Below are 11,360 nucleotides of genomic sequence, written 5' to 3' on the forward strand. Positions count from 1 at the left end.
CAATTTCCAAAATGATTGTTTTGATTTTTTTAAAACCTAATTTTCTATTGCTGGTACTAATAGCAAAATGTTAAATATTTATTGGTATTAAAGCTACAAGTAAAACTTGAATTTATAGGTGATAACGAATTTAAATAAAAGTGATTCAGAAAAAATGGCACAGGTAAAAATGAAACGAGTGAATAAATAGGAAAAAATGGCACAAGTTAAAATAGATAAAAATGTTACAATGGTTACAATACATAAAGAAAAAAGATTTAGAAGTTTGTTGAATTTAAAATAAAATTATATTTATATATAAAAATAGAAGAGGACCCCTCCCCTACCAGCACCACCACACCCTGTATCAGCAAAAATTATAAAAAAAATGAAATTATACCTTTTCAGGGGATTAGGAAATTTTAGAATCCAAATTAGTCATTTATAACAGAATCCGTAATTATGTCAGAATTGAAGAAAATATTGAAATCATCCCATTACTAATGTGTGCGTGCACACACACACACACACACACACACACACACACACACACACACACACACACACACACATATATTATAGTAAAGTCATATTCCTGTCTGTATGTTTGTTCACAATTTGGTTAACATATACAAAAAGTACACGGTTTCAGAAATAGATTTTATTACTAAAAACAAACTCATATACTGCATCATTTCTACATATACTATTTCTTCAAAAGGAATCAACATTCAAAAGGTTATCTCATTTGCAACAATCCACAAGATGATGAAGCAGAATCAAATATTAATTTGTAGAAAGAAACTTATCAGTGACAAAGATGCAAAGACTGACTTTACTTTATATTTTAGATTATGATGTTATTGGCAAATTTTTATACTGGATCAGTTGATTTTATTAATAATCTTGCAAAAAAAAAAAAAAAAGGAAATTAAAATTTTTTTCCCCTTCTGAAAAATGAAAGAATTTTTTTGCTGGAAAACAAATTAGCCTAAATGTTAGAAATAAATTTAGGGCAACTCCATTCATACAACTTGGAGGGGGAAGGGGTTGAGGAATCCATATCAATGGATCCTCATTTCCTGGATTTTTTAAATTCTTTAGTCCTCTCCTGCACATAGTTTTGAGGATTTTTTTTTGATGGGGGAAGGGGGTATTATTTTGAGTTTTATAGTAGTAATCTCAGTTTTTTTTAATAATAAAAAATTATCGTTTTTTTTCTTAAAAAACTTGTCTAAATATATATATATATATATATATATATATATTTTGTTTTTGCTAAAAGTGAGTCAGTAATTTTTGGAGTCTGGCATCAAAGCATATAAATATTGGTACAAATTAGTGTTGGGACGATTAACCAAAATCAGAAAATTTCGAACTTTTGGGGGTATTGGAATCGGAAAAATTTGTGTATTTTCCGATGCCAAAAACGATTCCTTTAAATGATGATTTTTATTTGATTTTATTTAAAACAAAATCTTCCACTGCTTGTAGTAATAATAAATATTGATTTTAAAGTAATAGTAAAACTAAAATCTAAAGATCATCCCCTCGAAGTGCATTTTTACATTTGTGAAAATATCTGTACATTTTACATGTTTTTATGGCAATCGGTGAAAAATAACAAATTTAAAATGAAATATTTAGAGATTTATAAGAATCGAAATCGGTAATTGTATTGGAATTGGGAAAAATATTGGAATCGTCCCATCACTAGTACGAATACTAATTAGCTATTCTTTTGTTTACCATTTTTGAAACTGTATGTATACGCACACATACTTGTTGCGGCTATTGTCCTGGTTGCACTGCATCTCAAGCCATCGCAATCCAGTTTTGATGATTCTGGGCCAGACTGCAGGAAATGGCCGATCAATCCCAATTCTAGTACCGAAGAGCAATTATTTGTGGGCACGATATTAGTATCAAATCGTTCTTAATTGTTATCGCTCATATCTTCAACTGCCATGCAGAGAGGATCTTGCGAATGAGCTCTCCTATTGATCGATAAGCTGCATGTCCAAACCACAGAAGACGTCGTTGAAGAACGACGGACGGTAATGGGCCTAGGTTTAGTCTTTGGCGAAGTATAAAAACAGGAACACGATCTCTACAGCGGCAGCACAGAAGGCTGCAAAGACAGCAGGTGCAAGCTGAATTCAACTGAGTTCAGACTGTTGCCGGCAGAATAGGGATGCATATCAATGCCTCCAAAGCAAAGGTCATATCCTCACTGATTGACCAGGGTACCTGACAACAGCTCACACTGGGCAGAATTCACTTAGACAAAGGAATTCACATTATCTATCTTGACCCTATCATGCCAACTGAGCAAATAGCGGCTGAAATTGGATAATGAATAGGAGCATCACGGTTTGCATTCTTCTGTCTTAACTCGTCTCTGTGGTTCCGATGGGAAATATGCTTTACATCTATCAAGCACTGGCAGTAGCAATCCTTCTCTATGACTGTAAGACATGGCCTATACAGATTTACAGGAACTGGAAGTCTTTGAGAAACACACACATAAATATATATATATATATATATATATATATATATATATATATATATATATATATATATATATATATATATATATATATATATATATATAGTTTTTAAAATATAATTATCCAGTGACACGTTTTTTGTCATTTACAACTTATCAAAGTGGCTGAATCTAGCTATATATATATATATATATATATTACAATAGAAAAATGTGAGCATGAAAAGTAACATGGTTAAGCTTAAACATGGAAAAGTAAAGGACTAGATATTCTAGTAAAAATTAAAATTTATAGCTTAAAATATTGCAGCATTATAAGTTGATTATATAATGTTATAAATTGAATTTAAAAAAAATATTCTTAATGCTGCAATATTTTAAGTTATGAATTATATTTTTTACTAGAATATCTTGTTCCTTTTCTTTTCCAGTTTTAACAACTAGTTCTTTACTTTTCCATGTTTAAGCTTAACCATATTACTTTTCATGCTCACGTTTTTCTATTGTAATCCATGATTTTTCCAGGCGTCCAGTAAATTCACTTGTTCTTTGTTTAATTTCAGTCTAATTTTTTTGCCCCCATAAACACATGTAATAACAATGTACAGCACTCGTCTGCTTTCAATAAAATCCCCCAATTATCTCCCCTTCATGCTTTCATTCCCTGTTTCACTTGTTAATTCTCTTTTCGAATTAGTAGCAACAGTAGTCGTTGAAGCAATGTGGTTACTATGGAAACCAGTCATAAAGCGTCGCTAATCTCCTTACATATTTTTACGATGTTGAACACCAGAAAATTCATCATAACTTTTGTTTTACTGAACGAAAATAGAAAATTTTTTGTTCACAATATAGCCGAGAAGGTGATCTATAAACTAATAATTAATTGAAATTTGGTAAAAATTAATGAGCAGTGAAGCTTTAAAGCAGTTCTAAATGACTAAAACTGGCACTTAACCATATATTCAAACACTAGCATGCTTGAATGATATATATATATATATATATATATGACAAGAGAGAACTTGAATGTCTACTAGAGACTATCCCAAAGTGTCTAAGGTCTCTTTGTACACGGGGTTGTCCAATATTATGGATATAATATCCAAGCAACAACACATTTGTGTATAGATTTTATGAGATAAGAATTTAAAAAAGAAAAAAAGTTTTCACATGTATTTATTATTAAAAAAATATGTCCGGAGAATCCATATGTTTGTTAGTGATAACAATTTAGAATAAATAACTGGACATAATGGTGTTTATGTGTATACGTGTGAAACAGTATCCCGCCCATCCTCCTGCCTTCCTGCTTAAAAAAGTTGCAGGGAACACACTTAAATATTAAAAATTGGCACATCAGAGTTCACATCTAATTTGTGCGTGGACACAAACAAATCAGATCTGAACTCTGAGTTTAGTGTATTTTTTTTTATGCAGTTTTTTTTTTTTTTTACAGACTAAGAAGGATTTTGTTTTGAAATGAAACTTCGTTAGTTGAACGAATTGTATTTTAATATAGCGATAATGGCAAAAAAAAAAAAAATTCTGAATTTTCCCCCATTTAACATTTTTCCTTCCATATTTATATAATTTTCTCACCTTTTTATATAATTTTCCCTTTTTTTATGTAATTTTCCCCTTTTTATATAATTTCCCCCTTTTTATATAATTTTCCCCTTTTTTATATAATTCACCTCCCCTATTTTTAAATGTTTATTAAAATGAAAATAATTAATTTTCTCGCCTCAGATTTATATATCACAAATTGAAGATAAAAGATCAATAAATAAAATAATCTAATTTAAAGCAACAACAAAAAAAAAGAATAGATTTTTGCAAATTTACCTGTAAAGTCAAAAGTTTAAAACCTTTTTTTTTTTTTTAAACCACGTTGATTTTTTTTTTAAGTGGAACCTCATATTTTGAAAATATTGTCTAGTAAATATCAAGCACTTTTTTCTATTTCATTCAATGTTGTTTTATTTTATATATTAAAAAAAAAAATCACTCCATAAAGAAGAAATAAAATATTTTAAATCAAAAACCCATGTATTTCTTTAAGAGAATAAAAAGAAAAATAGAAAATTTGTCGAGGGATGTGTTTACAAAAGTAAACTTACTTAGGAGTGAATGTGATCATTTTCAAGTACGGTGACCCATATTGACTAACTTTTGTTGACAGCAAACACATGTCAGAAATAGAAAGGGGAGATTAATTATGGCGCTTTTAGGCCAGCGTAGTTCTCAACTCAAAGAAAGGGAGACAAACTCGCTTTGTGACCATCTGATATGACAATTTAAAGTCGCGGTATTTTTGAATCCTTGCTTAAAAAATTCTTTTATTTAAAAAGTACATGGAATATAAAATATAAATATGGATAAATTCTTAACAATGAAGAATGGAAGTACCCATTGATTAGTATTTTTATAAGTGATTTTTTTGGAATTTATATATATTTATTATATTCGAAGTAAGTTAAAATTCGTTGATTTTCTTGAAATCTTTTTAAAAGAAAACCGATTAAAAAAACAAAACAAATATTGCATATTTTGCTATTAAACCAGTTATTTTAAAATTTGGTCTTTGCTCCTTTTATTGAAAAAAAAAAAAAAAATGTTTAAATTACATTTTTCAAGTAGTTATAAGCTTCGAAAGATAATAAGTCTAATTATTCAAGTTTTTATCACGCATTTTTAATGGCGATTTCTGACACTGCTAAAGATACACCTGAATAAGGCCGGAAGTTATATCGACCGAAACGTTGTGAAAATCACACTCAAGATGAGAACAGCAGTCCAATGAATAATAATAAGTGTAACCAATCCTCATCTAAAAAATTCAGAAACGTCAAATGTTTTATTTTTGTTATTGTATTGTTGGCATTTTCGATTCTTCCGGTTCTGAAATTGAATTGTCTTCCCCTTTCTGCGCTCTTCAAAATGAAACAAAAGTTGTTCCATGACAGTAATGCACAAATGATAAATATATATTTAAAATCTTTTTAATAAAAATGTCAGTTTTTTTTAACCAAAGCTTTTTTATTTATTTATTTATTTTTAATTTCAACATCTTTTTTTTTCTCGTTCATTGATCTTATTTAAAGCATATTAAACAAACAAACAAAAAAAAAATAATAATAAAATAAAAATTCCAAGTGTTGCTAATTGCTGATGGGGTGGGGTGGGGGATAATAACATTAACCAATGTGTTGTAGTTGTTCCATTCGATGTTGTTGGACAAGCTAGGAACATGTGTACTGATATCTTAATTACAGAAATCTTGTATTTCTTTCCATTTTTTTTTATTTTTCATTTTTGTTGTTTGCGTCTAATTAATCGTTATGTTGTATTGGTGTCGTTAGATTGCGTTACATTCTAGCGGTGAAGTGAAGAAGTAGTCGGGTAATTGTTGAATCCGTAAACAGACGACATTCCCGAATCTTCCAATTACTGTTCACTTCACATTCTTGGAAGAAGTCAATTAGCAGGAAATTGATAGATTGTCTAAGTGAGCGTAGATGATTAAGGCAACACGAGATACGATTGGTTTAATGGATACTAGCACAGACTATGGGATCGGATCCGTTGGGAAAGCCATCACTCCCTCTCTCCTATTATCCTTAAAATAGCAACATGTTTAATTTGTCACACACAATGAATCGTTTATGATATGCATTAGAACAGGCGTGACCTGTTGGGTCAGTATTTGTTATATATCATAAAATATGAAAATCTGTTAGCATTTCGAAATATTTATGAAATTCTCTTTTGATGTAAATCTCTTTTCCTCATTGTCTCTCCCTCCTCTCTCTTAACTCCTTTGTATCCCTCTATCTTTTCCATTCCTTGTCTCTCCCTTCTTTCCCCTGTCTCTCTCTTTCCCTCATCTCACCTTTCCTTTGTCTCTCTCTTATCTTGTCTCTTTGTGCTGAAATAAGATTTAGCCATTCTTAACATGGGAGAGGGGCATTTGGTAACTATTTTGTACTTTGTACTTTCACCTAACAATTAGATAAACGATACTGTAAAAATTTAAATTAACTTGGAAATCCTATCTAAAAATCAACACAGTTCGTAAACTGCACAAGTACCATTCATTGTTATATCTCTGTTTATCTAAAGTTGGTTATGTGTACATGTTTATATATTTGGTGGTACAGGATCCACTCCCAAACTAATTAACTGATTATTATGAATTTTGGAATATAGCTGATAGGCCAAGGGGTCGTAACATGGGCTACATTTAGTTTAATTTAGTTTGGAAGCCGTTCAGGAAAATTTAGATATCTCTGAATATTTTAAAGAGATTTTAGGGAGTATTATATGCACCTAACCTCCTATTTGAAAATTCAATTGTTTCAAATTTGCAGTGAATTTTATCCGTAGACACCAATTAAGCAAGATTCCCTGAATTGCATGGTTTTCTTAAGACCTCTTAAACTTAAGGCTACAATAAATTTGAGATATTTTGTTAAATCAAAATCATGATAATATGTAAGTTTATCATTTTCATAACATTAAAGTCATATGCACTTTAATGTTGGCAATTAAATTGGTTTTTCTTCATTATTATAGTGAAATTCGAAAACTGAAATATTGAATGTTAACTACAGAATAGCCATACAACAGTAATGAACATATCCAAAAATTATGAAAAACGATAAGGTAGAAAATTAATGATTAATGAACATAATTTTCGAAAGCAGTTAGTGAAAATTACGTTTTGCATAAAAAAAAACAACAACAAAAAAAAAACAGCAAGTTCTAAATGTAAGAAAAGGGAGGTAATTATTTTCTGAAAACTGAAAATCTTTGGCCAATTTAGCAAAACTTGATTTTCACTAATTGTCTGCAAAAACTGTTTTCATTAATAATTAATTGTATCATTTTTTTTGTAATTTTTGGATATTTTCATTACTGTGACATGACAATTCTGTAGATACCACTGGTTTCACAATTAACTTTTTATTTTGCACACAAACATTTCTTTCTCTTTCTGTTTCGTACTTTCGTTTTTCTTTTTTCTTTTCTATTTTTTCTTTTTCATTTTTTTCTTTTTCTTCTTGTTTTTTCTTTTTAGTTTTTTCTTTTCCATTTTTTTTCTTTAGTTTTTTTTTTGCCCCCCCCCTCTTTTTTTTACTTTTGTTTTTCATTCCTTTCTTTTTCTTTTCATTTTAATTTAAAAAAATTCAGTCGGATTTTCACTAAAAACATCCTTGAAACTTTCCTCTTCATATTCTCAAGAGTTTTTTTTTTTTTTTTTTTTTTTTTAATGTAAATGGTTACGAATCTGCATGTTTTAATTTGTGGCTATAATTAGTCCCTCCACCCTTCTGTCTAAGTAAATTGACTTCTCTGAATGAAACCGACACAAGACTTGTTTTATAATTAAGTCTAAGAATCCCTGTGATCTAGCTTATAGACATAAAATTATCCCCAGACGTTTTACATATTTCTCTGTAAAGAAAACAAAACATAACTTTGTCTTCCCTGGGGATATCCATTCAGGGAGTTGCATACATAAAAACCATCATGCACGAATCTGACTCCTTAACTTATCCTGAAATGTTTCCATTTTACTGACAAATGGACCAGTTAACACACAAAAAAGAAAAATCTTTATTGTTTTTGCACAAAGAAATTTCTTTTTTTCAGATTTCTGTAAGAAGCTTTGGTGCTTATTAAGATACAGCTGACAAATCGATTTTTTTTTTAAATATATCATTTTAAGCAAAAAAGCAATATTATGTACTTAATTGTTATACTGAAATTAGTAATATATCCAAAAATTACAAAAAATCATCAAGTAGAAACTTATTAAAAGTGTAAAACTTGCGGAGAATGCGCTGTTTTATAATTGTTGTAAAAATGGAACGAAATTTAAATTTTGTTCCGTTTTATTTTATTTTTTAAAAAATTATTGTGCCCCCCCTCCGCAAAAAAACAGAAGTAATTGAAAGAATAACATTCAACAATTGTACTTTTTATTTATATAAAAAACGAAAATTTTTTTTTTTATCTAAAAATAAAATTTTATTAACAAAAGCTAAATAATTTGATTCTTGAACGAAAAAAAAAATCAATTTGGTATACCTTTTTCGTATTTCTTTTTTTACATAAGTCCAATTCACCGTTCACATTGGAAATGTCGACTTTTATAGGTTTTCGGATATACTTACAACGAATAAACACCCCAACTTCCCCATGTTAAGAACAGCTTTCGGAAGAGACCCCCCCCCCATCTCTCCATTTTTAAGAACAGCTTTCAGAATAGGCACCCACAACCTTGTCAGCATACTCAAAAACCTATAGAGTTGAATGTAAAAATGTACAGAATTTAAATTTCCGTTCCATTTTTACAACTATATTATTCACAAGTTTTACCGTAAAAAAATAATTTTTATGGAAAATTGGGTAAAATTGCATTTTTCTTAGACGTTATAAAGACAGTAGGAGGCTACACACAGGGGGCATAACTCTGAAACGAATACTTTAGATTACTTGTGTTATGACTGCAATATTTGCTGTCTGTAAGTGATAGATTTTTTTTTACTAAAAGCACAATAGGAGCTGTTCTACTCAATGAATTTTCATAATGTTTGGATACATTACTATTTTCGACATGACACATAAGTATTGTTTTAAGCAAAAACGATATTACGTAAAAAGTCGATTTGTCAACTCTATTTTAACAAGTACTGAAGTTTGAAACCAGACGTCTTCAATTTAAAGAATGATAAAGGAAGCAAAAAAAAAAAAATATTACGGTCATAGCTTGGATCGTGGACCGCATCTTCTACAATATAAATCTCACCTGTCTGTTTAAATGTATGCATGTATGTATGTCTGCCTAAAACTTTCGACAGACGTGACGGATTTTCACAAGATCAGTATCGTCTTGAACTCGACCCTTCGGACGACAAGTATAAAAAAAATTAGCTAAAAATATTAAATTCTTCCTCCTCAACTGGGCACTTTTCTACAAGGCAGAGTCGCTTTTTTTGCTGATATTTTCGAAAGTCATTCCCTCTTTTCGATTGACTAACCTTAATTTAAACCTTCGCCACTTCTAGTTTGGCGATGGCCGCTATGGCAAAGACGTCACGTTTTTTTTTTTTTTTTTTTTTCACGTTCTTTTCCTTCTTCACGGTACGGGTTTGAGCCTGACTGCTTACTACCACTTTGTTTTTTTTTATTGCTCAGCACACACCTCCAAACACCCGGGCAACGCCGGACACCTAGGCTAGTAAATAATAAAATACACTTAGCTTTAACATTATCCTGCAGTTTCACAGTCTTGTCCTATCATCAGATTTTTTGTTTCTTGTAGCAAGGTAAAGACCTATAGAAATAAAGTGTTATATATATATATATAAAAAAATATCTGTCTTATATTTATCTTAATCTATCTGTCTGTTTAGTTTTACTCAGAAACTACTGAGCCAATCCGGATGAAATTTTGTATGGACCTTTGTTATAATAAAGTGCAGTGAACTAAATATTATGGTATCTGTTCGATGCATAGTTAGGGATTAATATTTGATACAAAAATGAGCACAAATTTAACTATATTCAACCATTAATTTGACATAAAGCACTCATTCAAAGTCAATGAGCCATAACTTTTGCCCGTTTTTAATTAACTAAAAAGTCTAATTATAATTCTGTAGGCTTAAAAAAATTTTTTTACTTACATTTTCACCCCAAACAAGGCACAGTGCCACTATGATATAGGGGGTTACTATCAGGGACATAAATTTCAGGGGCACTATGTAGGAAGTTGAGCAGCAAGATGTCTGTTCATGTTACATTTGAACTTCTGCATGTCAGTATAGTTAGGGAAGCAGGAACCCGGAAGAGAATTCCAAAGTCTAATAGTTCTGGGGTAAGAAACTATTAGAGTAGAAGGCTTTCTGAAATCTGGGGATCTCTGCTGTATAGGGGTGAGATTTTGCTGCTTGTCGGGTTTGTCAGGGGTATTTATGTCGAGGGGGGTACAAGGGCTTGTAGTTCGTCGGAGCATCCACCATTCACTATAAAATTTATGACAGAAGTGGTTGACGACACGGACTGAAAACATGTATGTACCAGGTTCGAATCCAGTTTGTTCCACAGAAACCCTTTTATCAAAACTCACACCTGATTGTGTGCCCAACCTTTTAAAGGGGAGATAAATAGAATTAAAAAAAATGTATTAAAATTAAGCTCTGAAAATCACCGCATAACAATGTTTGTCTTTATGTGCACACCGTTGGGGGAAAAAAATTATCACAATTGCACGAGAGTAAAGCTTTGTAAACTTAAATGGATTTTTCTCATCAGAATATACATTTTTTATACTTTTTTATATTGACATAATTTTTATACTATTTTATATTGACATAATTTTTTAATAATTTTTTATTTTGACATAATTTTTTCATAATTTTTTTATTTTGACATAATTTTTTCATAATTTTTTTATTTTGACATAATTTTTAATAATTTTTTTATTTTGACATAATTTTTATACTTTTTTATATTGACATAATTTTCCTCATCAGAATATACACTTTTATCTATAATATAAATCTCACCTATTAGACATTAATCCAAGTGTCAGGTGTGATCATTTATGACAGTGCTCTACCCAAGAATGGGTGGGGCAGGGTGGGGCGCTAAGTAGTCATATATATATATTAGGCCAGTCTTCACAAATCTCTACTCCTAATGTTTCATCCTTGTGTTTCTTTTCAAACAGCTAGCTTTTGGAATTCTCTTTTTGCTCTGTTTCTCGTAAGTGTACAAATGTTTAAATGTAACAATGGCCATATACAAACTGATTTACATTTCAAGTAAATAATATATATATATATATATATATATC

The 11,360-nt window shown here is 30.2% G+C and overlaps 1 protein-coding gene across 6 annotated transcripts in view; it reads left to right on the plus strand.

Annotated features, from left to right (window-relative positions):
* Nucleotides 1-11,360, plus strand: part of LOC145293736 (rho guanine nucleotide exchange factor 7-like) — a 624,934-nt gene that overhangs the window by 110,360 nt on the left and 503,214 nt on the right. The window lies entirely within an intron of this gene.

This window comes from Euprymna scolopes, chromosome 15 (assembly GCF_053919585.1).
Source record: "Euprymna scolopes isolate OS-2025 chromosome 15, ASM5391958v1, whole genome shotgun sequence".
In the NCBI taxonomy this organism is placed as follows: domain Eukaryota; kingdom Metazoa; phylum Mollusca; class Cephalopoda; order Sepiida; family Sepiolidae; genus Euprymna; species Euprymna scolopes.